Source organism: Lissotriton helveticus, chromosome 2_1 (assembly GCF_964261635.1).
Source record: "Lissotriton helveticus chromosome 2_1, aLisHel1.1, whole genome shotgun sequence".
Taxonomy (NCBI): Eukaryota; Metazoa; Chordata; class Amphibia; order Caudata; family Salamandridae; genus Lissotriton; species Lissotriton helveticus.
The window spans coordinates 137,646,562-137,660,731 of NC_136059.1; the positions used below are offsets into that span (position 1 = coordinate 137,646,562).

A 14,170-nucleotide genomic window follows, 5' to 3' on the forward strand; every position below is an offset into this window, starting at 1 on the left:
GCTCCCAAATTTGGAACAGATTCGGATGACACAGTGATGAGTTTCATTGAACAATATTCCACATGTATTTTTCCGAAAAGTACAGAAGAAGACAATTTACGACATCAAGTCTTACACTTTCAAACCCATCGTTGTGGAAAGTACTGTCGTCGAAAGTTCAAATCCAAGGAGAAGTTCTACACAAAATGTCGTTTTGGATTTCCACGACCAGTAATATGTAAAGGAAGAGTGAACAATTTTATGTCTTCACTGCGACATACCGTGACAAGAAAATCACCGAAAAATACGTACAACTTGAAAAGAAATGAAGAGTCCAAATACATAAATGACCACAACCCAGTCATTTTGTCCATGTGGAATGCTAACATGGATATTCAATATGTTGCTGACAACTCTATTGCTGTGGCTCAATATGTAACGTCTTACACCACAAAATCAGAAAAGACGGAACTGAAGGAAATGTGGGAGGATATTTCGCATGAAAAGAGCCTAAGTAAGAAACTATACAGTTACAGTCTGAAGATGTTGTCGCATCGAGAAATCGGAGCATATGAATGTTCAGATCGGTTATCATCAGCAAGTCTGTACGCCAAATCGAGATCCATCATTTGGGTAAGTCTAGGTCTTGCTGCAACACGAAACCGAGTTTTGAAGTCTGCACAAAAAATTTAATATTTGGCAGAGTTTCAACCAAATAGTACAGATATTTTGAAGACAAACATGTTGGATACATACTATCCAAATTGAAGTACTCACCTTGAGAACGTTTGTCTCTATGAAGTTCTGCAAACCTATACTTTTAAGAGGAACATCACAGAAGATATCAATAAAGGAGTATATGCTTTAATTGGATGTGAAGGATGTCTGGTGAAACAAAGAAAAGGACATTTGATTAATCATCGTAAATTGAGTTGCGAATCTCCTGATAAAAGGGAATTGTACTATTTAGCTCTTTTGCAACTCTTTAAGCCATGGCGTTCAGAAGAGGAACTACTTGGAGATTTTCTCAGTTTTGAAGATTCTTTCAATGCAACCAAGGATACCATAGAATGTCCTGTTTTTTCAAATTATCTGCAAATGTTGAACGATGAAATACAGCAAGAAGCTATCATTGCAGCAGAGATTGCTAGAGACAGTTCTCTTTTTTTTTTTTTTTTTTACTTTTTTTTATTGTTTTGCATCAGTGGGGTAGATTAAACACATTATACAACAAGATATAGACAATAAACAAAAAGCAAAAGCAGTTACAGGAGAGAGAAAAAAAAAAAAAAGATAAAAAGGAAAAACAATTTTTATGACATAATTAGACCCCATATTTTGTCCACTTTTTGCTTAGCCTGTGTACCCCTAGTATTTGCCAGAGCAGATTCCATATTATATATTTCTTTAACAAGGCTCCACCACTCAAAAACCTTTGGTGGATTTTGTTGAATCCATGCTCTGGCAATAGTCAATCGTGCGCAAGCAACTAAGATATTTAATAAATCAAAAAATACAGTATTTACCCCTGAGATACCTATAAATACATCTCTTAGTGAAAACGTGATAGGAATACCAAGTTTCGTTGAAACAATTTTAGTTGCTCCATTCCAAAATTCGGCAAGATTTGGGCATCCAAAAAATATATGAATAATATCAGCTCCTTGCAAGTCACATTTAGGACATTTTGTACGATCGCTGAAATTATTATTATTCGATGCCCATTTAAGAATCCGATCTGGTGTATTATATAAATGACATATAGTTTTAAATAACTGTAACTTAAGATTTGAGGATTGAACCGCAAGATTAAGACTGTTAAAAGAAGTAGTAATAAAGTCTGGTGTTATTTCCGTTGCAAGCTTATTAGTCCATTTTTCAGCCAGTTTATGTATATCATTGACATTATATCCCGAAAATAATTTATACCCTCTACTAATCATTGCTTTATCCTCTTCCTTATATATACAGTTCCATACTTCAGATTCAGTCAGACTAGTAAGTTCTATCTTCTTCAGAAGATAATCCCGGATTTGATAGTATTTAAATCTTGCCCCTTCTTGTAATTTATAACAAATTCTCAATCTTTCAAACGAAAGTAATCCCCTATGATCATACAGATCTCCAAGTAAATTAATGCCAGAATTAAAAAATACACCACCTCTCATATCTTGAAATATTTCTGGGAGACCAGGATTAGACCATAGTGGAGTTTTATCATGAAACATAGATATCTTACTCTTAGTAAGAATGGAGCGCCAGATATAAGTGGTATCCCATACCGTCTTGAATTTAACACGTTTGAAGTAATTGGGGTCGTTCAGTCTATAAAAAAACATAGTTGCATTTGTTCCCAACAGAAATTTATGAAAATACAAACATTTGTCAGGGATCAACAGGCTGCGAAAACGAGTCATAAAGGAGGACCAGTAATAATATTTAATATCTGGAAGACCCAATCCACCTTGATCATAAGGAGCTTTAAGAAGAGAAATAGCTCGTCTTGCCTTTTTATAGCCCCAAATAAAACTGCTAATAATACCCTCTAATCTACTAAAATAAGTATTGTTTACCCTTAAAGGAATAGAACGAAAAAGATACAGATACTTAGGTAATATTTTCATTTTAACTAAGTTGATCCGGCCAATAATACTAAGTTGGAGTTTATGCCATTTCTTAAATACTACAGCAGTTTCCTTCAGTAATGGTTCATAATTTATTGCCACAATTTCATCTATATTTGACGAGATTTTTACCCCTAGGTAAGTTGCTACCGCACATATACCTGGCATCGGTGATGGTAATTGATGGTTCAGAATAACTTGAGTCTTACTAGTATTCAAGCGATACCCGGATACTAAACCATATTTCCCTGCTTCCACCAAGATACTGTCAAAGCAAACAAATTCATTAATAGGGACAAGAAGAAGGGCACATACAAGGTTTCAAAGAAAGTGGCTTTATTGCCAATAAAAGCTGCAGCTTGAGACAATTTGCAGGAGTGCAAAGTGATCTGGTTTTTCAGTAAGCAAGCCAGTTCTTATATACAGTTTTCAGAACCTGCATACATTAATTATTAACAATGACATCATGGTGTGACCATGCTAGAATTAGGTCCACGTGTACATTACAGTATCAAGGTGCATTTCAAAAATATGTCTACGTTCACAGTTTACATTATTTGCAATACATCTGACCATGCAGCTATAGGTTAATCTTTAAACTACCGCCGCCTCCTGACTTTCAACCTTGCCTTGACCGGTTATCTGGAAATGTCAATGTGCAATGTTGATCTGATGTCAGCAGAGGCCCGTGTTTTCTGCTTTTCCATACAGATGACGCACTTGCTATCTATGTTATCTATGCTGAGCAAACACTGCCCTTTCACTTAACCGGGCGAGGGGCAGAATAAACTTGGCACGTCCTAGGTCAGCGAGCGATTCTTGGAAAGGTCTCGCTGAACTGACTCTGTACATGGGTGAAAGCTAGTGATACATTAAACAAGTTGGAGCTACAGCAGAATGAGCACGCACACGTTCACCATCTATCCTTTTCTGGTTTTAGCTGAATTTCAGACAACTTAATTTAACTCTCTGTGTACCAGCTGTGCATCATGGAGCAGCATTTCATTATGACTAGTGGGCCTATTTTATTAGCAAGCAGGTTAAAGACAGAAATTAATATAAACTACGGTTCAATTTAATATTTTCATTCAACAAAGGGCCAACTTATTTTTCATCTTTTACAAATCGACCCTTTGAACCTCAGTTTAAAATAATTTCATCACGCAGCATATCACAGTCTAATAATTATATTGTTCATTCTTATCAATGTCAGAAATGTCTATGTTCATTAACTCAGTAGTGGCTGTTTGCATCAGCATTCTTTCTTTTTCCTTTAATTTCCTCACTGGGCATTTAGTCAGCTGTCCCAATAATTGACAGCACATTGGCAGGCAATTAATTAATAGACAACAGCCTATTATTAGTAGGAAAATTGTTATGAACACCATTCCTATCTTCCAACCCCATGCGCTCAACCAACTCCAAAGTGAACCTCCTATATCCCATGTACCAGACTCCTGATGTGCTTCTACACCTATATGATGTAATCTTTTTATTGCTTCCCTGACAGTAACAGAGGTGTCAGGGACATAGGTACAGCAGGACGCCCCTATAACTGCACAGACTCCTCCCCTTTCTGCTAGCATCATGTCAATAATCATTCTATTTTGTAATGAAACTAATCTCACAGCTTGAAGCTCTACTGTAATATTTTCAAGTACACTTGTAGTTTCGTTTATTGTTGCTTCGAGTAGTCTGGCTAATCTACGTATATCCCTTGAGTTGATAGATGGACCAATCCATGGTATTATTCCTTTAAATATATCACCTGCTATTTCTGCTGCTGTATCTCTTTGATCCACACTCCTTCTGCCTCGCCGTGGTGCATGTCTTTGCATGTCCCTTCGTACTTCCTTTGTGTCTTTTATCGCTATAGCAGGTAATACAAAACCTAGGTGACAACAACCATTCCAACTTGTTGGAAGCCATGTATAAGCCTTATCTCCACAAATGAAATAAATTGAGTCACCTACGTAAAGTGGAATGCTAATATTTCCGGCCGTCATTTCAAATGTCATATTGCAATTTGTACTATTGCCCACCTGATAGGTCCCGTTACTCTTAATACAAATACTCCCTATTGCGTTGTGTTTTCTTAATTTTAACTTCAAAAATGGTATATTCTTATTTGCCTCTTTTGATGGGTCTGCTATCCCAATGCTTGTATTCTGAGTTGGAAAGATTGGGGTAAAGATGTCAGACAGGGGAAATGTTGCATTCTGCTCTACTACCTCCGTGCAATTTCCCAGTGTCAGAATCTCTGCCATATATTTGTTATATAATGTTCCTGCAGGCGGAGCCATAGTTGCCCCTGCACCACCAGAGGTGCTTTTCTTTAAATTCTGTAAAACAGCTATTATCTCTATCTTTACTATTGTTACGTAAATAGCGTAACAGGATGCTGCGAAAGGCAGTGGGACTTGAACCAGGGGCAAACTTTGGTCTACCGAAGCTGGGAATTGCAAACATATCCAGCAATCTCCCCTTGGTAATATTTTATTGGTATGATGCAACAAAGTCACAAAAGTATTGTGGTGCATATCTTCTCTGTGGGCTATTTCTTCAGGTGACAAAGTGTATGCAGGTATTGTAGCAGGTGTTGTTGGTGCTGGGATCAATTTTTCCATAGGATAGAACACATCTAATAGATATACAGTAATTAATGCTAGCAATAACAGACAGAATATCACCCCAGGTATACACATTTTAGACTTGGACCATTTTTTCTTCATTTTTAAAGCTGTATTTTCCCTATCCATACCTTTCTATTCTTATACTCTTGTTAATTGGATGTAGAGCTATTGATGACACTATGTTGTGAATTATCACTGTGAATTTTTACTATAATATAAGCTAAACACACAAAAAGCATGAACACATATAAGGTGAGGCTGTAGTACAGAATATATTGCGAACAACTATTCGTTAATATTTCAGATGGTCTCTGAGAATTTCTTGGTACTTCTCGCCTCCCAAAGATATGCATGTAATTTTGTAATGCACGACCCTTTGATCATATATCAGTTGGTGGTGCAGCCACACTTACTTTCACAGGAGTGTCCACTATACTTCACCCCTCAGGTAATTTTCTAAAGCTAGCTGTCTTGATGACCTGAAAAAAAAAAGTTCTTTGCTGGTTGCTGCAGCAGCACGGGTGCTCGCAGTGACAGGAGGACTCGCAAATACCTCCCGGATCAGTTCATCTACTAATGGCTGCAGTGGCACGGGCACTATGCAGCTACAGGAGGACTCGCAAATACCTCCTGGATCAGTTCATCTACTAATTACTGCAGTGGCACGGGCACTATGCAGTTACAGGAGGACTCGCAAATACCTCCTGGGTCAGTTCATCTACTCAACGTTGAACTTCCCTGATGAAGTGTGCTAAACTTTTCTTGTTCTGCAACTGAGCTATTACTCCTGGTGGTAGTGTGCAATATACCTTAGTTGTATTTTTTAGTCTGAAAGTACTCTACTCAAGGCTTCTTGTAATGCTATGCTATTTAAATCTCGCGTTAGTTGGTATTCTAGCTGATCAAATACTTCCTCAAGGCAAATGAGTGCATTTTCATTGTCTTCCTCACTGTTATTCTCAAAGTCAAAAATTGTCGTCAAAATATCTGTTAGGATGATATCTAGTAGTAATACTTCACCTACTTCCTGTAGAAGATCAGGTACTGGAATCACTGACATTTCATCTCCTTCTTCTTGGTAGATCTTAAGTTGTACCTTTTTTCCTCTTTGACTGGTTCTGGTGTTGGCGTGTGTTGCTGACCTGTGTCTTGACTGGATGCCGTCTCAGTGGGTGCCCTTTTTATATGGCTGGCATGAATCCAGGATTTGTAGTTGGTGCACTTCACTGCTGTCTTTGTAGCGAGCAGCACCTGCTGCGGTCCCTTCCAGCGAGCTTGGAGGCAGTTGGACCTCTGGAATGCTTTGATGAGCACCCAGTCTCCAGGCTTGAACTTGTGCCCCTCGACCTGCAGCGGCTCTGGAAGTGCTCCCTTCACGTGCTGGTTGATAGAAGCAAGAGTACGTGTAAGTGACATGCAGTAATCATTCAACAGTTCATTCGTCATCATAGGCAGAGCATTTTTGTCTGGAACTCCCCAAGCTACCATCGGCAACCCAGTGACAATCTCGTGTGCACTGAGTTTGGTCTTGGCATCTGGTGTGCTCCTCATGCTCATCAGGGCAATAGGTAAGGCATCCATCCAGGTCAATTTTGTGTCAGCACATATTTTAGATATTTTGGCCTTGAGCACGCCATTTTTTCTTTCCACTGCGCCAGCGGCCTCTGGATGGTAGGCACAGTGTAGCTTCTGCTGTATTCCCAAGGCTTTGCATGTCACTTTATTAGTTCATTACAGAAGTGACTGCCATTGTCTGAAAATATTGTTTTTGGGACCCCAAAACGTGGGATCAACTCCTTTATCAGGCACTTGGCTGTTGAGATGGCATCATTGCATTTTACCGGGTATGCCTCTATCCATTTTGAATACATGCACACCACCACCAGGATATACCTATACTTATTTGTAGGGGGCATCTCCACATAGTCTATTTGCAGGGCTTCAAATGGCATTGTTGGCTTCTGAAAATGTCCCTTGGGTACTGGAGCAGTCTTACCCACATTGTACTGTGCACATACCATACATGTTTGACATATCTCCTGTGCTATCTTTCTTATGTTCTTGTTCACCCAGAATTTGTCCATGCAATTTACAATCGCATCCCTGCATATATGTGCCGGGCCATGCATGGCCAAACACATAGAGTAGACCATCCTGTCTGGTAACATATATTTATCTTTGGCACCATTCATCCAACATCCTTGAACAAATGACCCGTTCTTTGACCAACCCATCTGTTCTTCTGCTGTTGCTCCTTGTTGCATTAGTCTTATACCTTCACTTGTTAGATCTAGTGACTTCACTTCATCAGGTAATTCTTGGACCGTTAGTACTAGTGCTGCATTATTTCTTGCTGTCTGTTTTGCTGTAATGTCAGCAAATGCATTTCCCTGGCCTACCTTGTCTGTAACTTTCTTATGAGCACTGCATTTAACTATGGCCAATTTCTTTGGAAGTGCCAAGGAATTAAGTAATTTAGTGATCAGCACTCCATGCTGTATCTTTGTGCCTTGTGAGGTAATAAAACCTCTTTCCTTCCAGAGTCTTCCAAAGGAATGTGCCACATTAAAGGCGTATTGGCTGTCTGTATATATGTTAACACACCTTCCTTCAGATAATTCACAAGCTCGTGTGAGTGCCACAATTTCTGCTGCTTGTGCAGACAACTCAGGTATCTTACAGGACTCAACTACAGTTCTATTTGTTACAACTGCATAGGCTGCTGATGTATTTCCATCCTCTGTTCTAAGGCAGGACCCATCCACCCACAGTTCTCCTTCAGCATCTGCATAGGGTGTATCAGTCATGTCAATTCTACCCTTCGTTTGTTCTTCAGTTAACAGAATACAATCATGGTCTGAATCCACTAAATCATCAGTAGGGACAGGTAACAGAGTGGCAGGGTTAAGTACATTGCATTTGTGAAGTGTCACATGTGCTGCGAATAAACAGATCTCATACTGCGTGAGCCTGGCATTTGTGAGGTGCTGCGTGCGTGTCTTATTCAGTATCAGCTCTACGGCATGTGGAACATAGACATCAACTTCATGTCCCATTATAATGCTTTCTGCACGTTGTAGTGCTAAGGCAGTTGCTGCAACAGAACGTATACAGGAAGGTAAAGCCTTGGCTACAGTATCCAAGGTGGCAGAGAAATATGCGCATGGTCTTTTGTGGTCACCAAATTGCTGGCATAGAACCCCAAGAGCACTCCCGTCAGACTCATGGACATAGAGTAGGAAAGACTTAGAATAGTCTGGTAGGCCTAAAGCAGGAGCGGAGCAGAGAGCTTGCCGAATGGCAAGGAAGCTTTGTTCATGTTCTGGCAACCACTGAAGGGGTTCGGGAGTGTCCTTGTGGGTCAGGGCCAATAAGGGTTTTGAAATCAAGGAGAAGTTAGCAATCCACTGTCGACAATAGCTGGCCATACCTAAAAAGGCTCGCACCTGCTTTTGGGTGCGTGGCACTGGTGTCTGTAGAATCAATTTAATGCGCTTGTCATCCAATCTTCTCTGCCCTTTCGACAGGATGTGTCCTAAATAAGACACTTCCTGTTGAACAAATTGTAGTTTCTCTGGGGAAACTTTGTGACCACGTTCAGCTAGGAAATTCAACAAATTGATGGTGTCAGTTATACATTGTGGCTCAGAGTTGCTGCCAATCAGCAGGTCATCTATATACTGTATTAGCACAGAATCTGGTGATAAATTGAAAGTATCTAGTTCTCTTTTCAAAGCCTGATTGTAAATGCTTGGGCTTTCTGTGAACCCCTGAGGAACCTTCCTAAAACAAAAGGTCCTCCCGGAGACTGAGAATGAGAACAGATACATGCTACCCTCATCTAATGGAATTGAGAAGAAGGCATTCTTCAAATCGATCACTGAAAAATATGCCATTTCTGGTGACAATGTTGACAGTATTGAGACTACATTGGGGACGACCGGGAACTGAGGCACCACAATCTTATTAATTTCCCTGAGATCAAGAATGAATCTATAATTCTTTTCAGTAGTATTTCCATCTCCCTTTTTAAGGACCGGTAAAATAGGGCTGTTGCAAGGACTGCCTGTTATTTCTTTCACAATCCCTTCTTTGAGCAAGTCAGTTACTATATCCTGCAACCCCTTTAGGCCTTCTGGAGCTATTCTGTACTGAGGTATCCTTGGTAATTTCACATTCTGTTTAATTGTAATTGTTACAGGTGTCATGTTCATTCTTCCTGTATCATTTTTATGTTTCGCCCAAATTCTTGAATCTATTTGATCCATTATGTGTGCTGGTATATTTTTTATTCCTATTGACAGTAAACAGTTGTCTATTTCCTCTGTCATTGGCCCATCTACTTCCAAGAATACTCCATCTGCCCTACACGTAATTGTTGCATTCATTTTCTTAAGCAAGTCTAATCCCAACAAATTAAATGCAAATTTTTCTGATATTAGAAATGAATGGGTGTCCTGTAGTGGGCCTATACTGTATTTCAAGGGAGCCGAAATTGGGCTAGTTACAGGTATGTTGGTGAATCCCACTGACTTATTTATTTTTCCCGAGAAAGGAACATCTGGAAACTTTTTCTTTGTTAAGGAGGAATTGGTGGCCCCTGTATCTATTAGTAATTCCACAGGTGTACCTTCAATCTTACCCCTGACATATGGTCCAGTGGGATCTACAGGGATTACCATCCTCTGTATTAACTCTCTCGGGCCTCCCTATCGTGCATAATAGTCCCATTCCCCTTGGGGCCCTTCCTGATATATTCCATCGTAAGGGTGATGCACCTGCATTTTTGGTATTTGTGCATTATCAAAGAAATTTGTGTTGGGGGGATAGTCTGTAGGGGCAGGTTGTGAGTCACGTCCTTGCTGTTGATAACCAGCTCTTCCCATGCTCCTACCCCGACCTCTTGATCTCCCCATCCCACCCCCTCTCTGTGACTGTTTAAGGGGGTGTGGGCATTGAGCTCTCCAATGATCATGACCCCCACAATTAAAGCATCCTTGTGTGTGTCCTTGTTCATTTGTGGTGGTATGCTGTGCAGGGGGAGTAGAAAATGACCTTTGTGGACCCCCACGGCCTCTTCCTCTACCCCTGCTTCTTTCTCCTCTGCTGCTATACTGGTTTGCCTGCTGAATCAAAACTTTAGTTTTTAACTCTTTTAATTTGTTATTTTTACTTTCCAAGTCCTTTTTACCTAGCATTTCGTAATACTGTGCCAATTGTAAAACTTCTGTTAGTGGTTTGCATGACCAAGTAGGGTTGTATTCTAGAATCCCTTTTTTAATAGATGGTTTTAAATTATTTACAAAACAAGAGACAAGTGCACTTTGTGTTGCTTCCTTTTCAGTATCTAAACCACTTGAAGCTGTGAAGACTTTCTGTATTCTAGCGAAAAACCCAGATACTGTTTCTTCAGTGTCTTGAATGCATGCATTTAATTTTGACCAGTCTATTTGTTTTCTGGGGATCAGTGTATTTACTTTAGCCATTATTTTTGCTGGTAAGTCTCTAATCTCATCTGATATATCATCTCCTCCTTTTCTAGTTTCTGAAGTTATATCGTCCCATTTTATTTTGAAAAGTTCATCATCTTCTCTCCTTATTTTTCCCCAAATGTCTGGTGGCAATATTATAGAAAACATTTGTTCAATGTCATCCAATGTCAGAGTGCCAACTCTTAGTATTATTTCTGTTTGTCTGTACCATTCTTCTCTGTTTTGTCTAATGTCTGGAAACTGAAGCGCAAATCTATGTAATTCAACATTTGACCATGGTGTGTGAACTTTAATAGTGGGCTTCCCTTCCTGACTTCCTGGTACTTCTCTTAATGGCAGGGCTCTAGAAGTGGAAAGAGTACTATCTTCTTCTTCTTTACTTTTTTTCTTTTGTATACATTTTTGTTGTAGTATCAGAAGAGTATCTATCCATTCGGCTAATATCTGGACAGCCTCTAGTATCTCTGTGCTTAATGCCCCTACATCATCTATTGCTGCTGAGATCGTGTTGCTATGAGCACGGGACAATCTGTCAGGTTGGGGGTAGCTGTGTTCCTCTGGCCAAAATTTGGCCCAATCTTTAAACCAGTTGTAACTTTTTTTGTCCAATTTATGCAAAGCACTGCGTTGAAGTGCAGGCGTGAAATCTGGGGGGAAGCGACATTTTGCAGTACGCCATGCAGAGGTACCACTTTTCATAACGTCCATCACCCACTCGTGTATCATGTTCTGTTCTTTTTCTGATATTTTTTGTCTTAACCCTTGTCTACCAGAGTGAGAGAGAGGCGTGTCATGTAGTGATATAGGTACTGTCTTACTAGGTGGTGATGTATCTCGTGGTGCGTGTGTTTGTGCTGCTGATGGAGTTTGCATTGTTTGTGGGCTGTATGGTGGTGGAGTTGTTAATAATGCCTCTATTACAGGATCTTCAGTATCTTCCTGTTCTAAAGGAGCATTAGGTAAAGTTGGGTAAATATCTGGTATTGGCTCGTGAACTGTGAAGCATTTGTCTACTTCCATTTCCTTTTCCCTACAATTACTTACATGTCTTTCTTCCCATTTCTGCCTATCATGTACCATAGCTTTTCCTTTCATACTTTTAGGTTCGCATGAGAATCTTGAAGCTACATATGACCTCCATGCATGGAAAGCATCCCACTGCAACAAACGTACCTTCTTCCCTTTCTTTTCACGTTCTCTTAAACAATCTTCTAAATAAAGCATTTTAGCTTTATCAAACGTGCCATATTCTGGTCATTGCAATTCAGTATTTTTCCTGGTGTAATGAGTCCATTGATCTAAATGGACAATTGCAGAGTATCCCTTTTTCCTTGACACGTACCATGCTGGGGTACCGCGAGGTGCTGTCGGCTGAGTGACATCTAATGCTGCCCTGCGGCCTTTAGCTGTGCTCAGAAATAATTTACTAAGCATTTTTTAGTTATGTATGTATGTATTTATCAATTTATTTTCTAGATATACACTGTTCTACACTTTATTTAAACACTGTTGTACAACCTATTTCAGCAATATGCATATTTTTCTAGACGTCTTTCAGAAGCATGCTCTGTCTAAAGGCGACCACCCACGGTCCCTCCTCCTGTCCTTGAGATCCTCAAGATCTTTCACAGGTTGGACAGTCTTCCTCAGGTATCTTACTTAAAGGCACCCTCAGACCTCCCCTAGAGACCCCTAATGAATCTCAGTATATACCTTCTAATGTAGTTTTTTAGAAAAATACTATTCATTTAATACAGTTGAGTTCAGTGCAATTAAGCACTGCCTACCAGATCATCAGACCAGTCAGTATGATGCCGTTGTATGCGTCCTTCTTTGTTGTGGCAGCAAAAACCTGATGGCCCAAAGGAAGCTGGTGGTGTCTTTTGTCAAAGGATGATCAGCGGGAGCCTTGCCTTCTGGGCGTGTCAGGAAACAAGTCCTCTCATCAGTAGCTGCGCAGATTACACCGAGACTGAAAGGCCCCAGAAGATTCCAAAGACAGCAGTTCTTTATCCCCTGCAGAGACCATCAGTTCCTGTAGGGTCACGGCACCATTCTGTCAAAGCAAACAAATTCATTAATAGGGACAAGAAGAAGGGCACATACAAGGTTTCAAAGAAAGTGGCTTTATTGCCAATAAAAGCTGCAGCTTGAGACAATTTGCAGGAGTGCAAAGTGATCTGGTTTTTCAGTAAGCAAGCCAGTTCTTATATACAGTTTTCAGAACCTGCATACATTAATTATTAACAATGACATCATGGTGTGACCATGCTAGAATTAGGTCCACGTGTACATTACAGTATCAAGGTGCATTTCAAAAATATGTCTACGTTCACAGTTTACATTATTTGCAATACATCTGACCATGCAGCTATAGGTTAATCTTTAAACTACCGCCGCCTCCTGACTTTCAACCTTGCCTTGACCGGTTATCTGGAAATGTCAATGTGCAATGTTGATCTGATGTCAGCAGAGGCCCGTGTTTTCTGCTTTTCCATACAGATGACGCACTTGCTATCTATGTTATCTATGCTGAGCAAACACTGCCCTTTCACTTAACCGGGCGAGGGGCAGAATAAACTTGGCACGTCCTAGGTCAGCGAGCGATTCTTGGAAAGGTCTCGCTGAACTGACTCTGTACATGGGTGAAAGCTAGTGATACATTAAACAAGTTGGAGCTACAGCAGAATGAGCACGCACACGTTCACCATCTATCCTTTTCTGGTTTTAGCTGAATTTCAGACAACTTAATTTAACTCTCTGTGTACCAGCTGTGCATCATGGAGCAGCATTTCATTATGACTAGTGGGCTTATTTTATTAGCAAGCAGGTTAAAGACAGAAATTAATATAAACTACGGTTCAATTTAATATTTTCATTCAACAAAGGGCCAACTTATTTTTCATCTTTTACAATACCTGCCATAGTTTCAGGTATATTCGTAGAAAAGACAGCAATGTCATCCGCATATACTGTTATATCCAAAGAGTTCAAACCATTTACAAAAGGCTTAATCAGAGCTTGTTTTTGAAGAGCAATTAAAAAAGGTTCCATACCTAAAGCAAATAATAAGGGAGAAAGAGGGCAGCCCTGTCGTGTCCCTCTTCCAATCATAAAAGTAGCAGAGCATTTGCCCATATAAGAGACTTTACCCAACGGCAAATCATATAATGATTGGATCCATTTCAAATATTTACCCTTTATACCAAATGCTTGTAACACTGCCCAAATAAAATCCCACCCCACTCGATCAAATGCTTTTTCAGCATCTAGTAAAATCATACCGAGTGGGGTGGATTCAATCTTTGCCAGGTCAAACGCAGAGATGGCCATATTAATGTGCGCCGTAGTATCTCTTTTGGGTATAAACCCGTGCTGTTGAGGTGACACCATATAGGACATTAAAGGTGCAAGTCGAGTCGCCAATATTTTTGCATATATT

General features: G+C 40.0%; 1 long non-coding RNA gene across 1 annotated transcript; it reads right to left on the reverse strand.

The window, feature by feature from the left end:
* Nucleotides 1-2,922: 2,922 nt before the first annotated feature.
* On the reverse strand, nt 2,923-13,305 carry LOC144817797 (uncharacterized). The gene is made up of 2 exons (XR_013606980.1): nt 12,835-13,305; nt 2,923-6,616 (listed from the first exon to the last, which is right to left on the reverse strand). It is a non-coding gene; the product is annotated as an uncharacterized LOC144817797 (long non-coding RNA).
* Between the last annotated feature and the right edge of the window lie 865 nt (nt 13,306-14,170).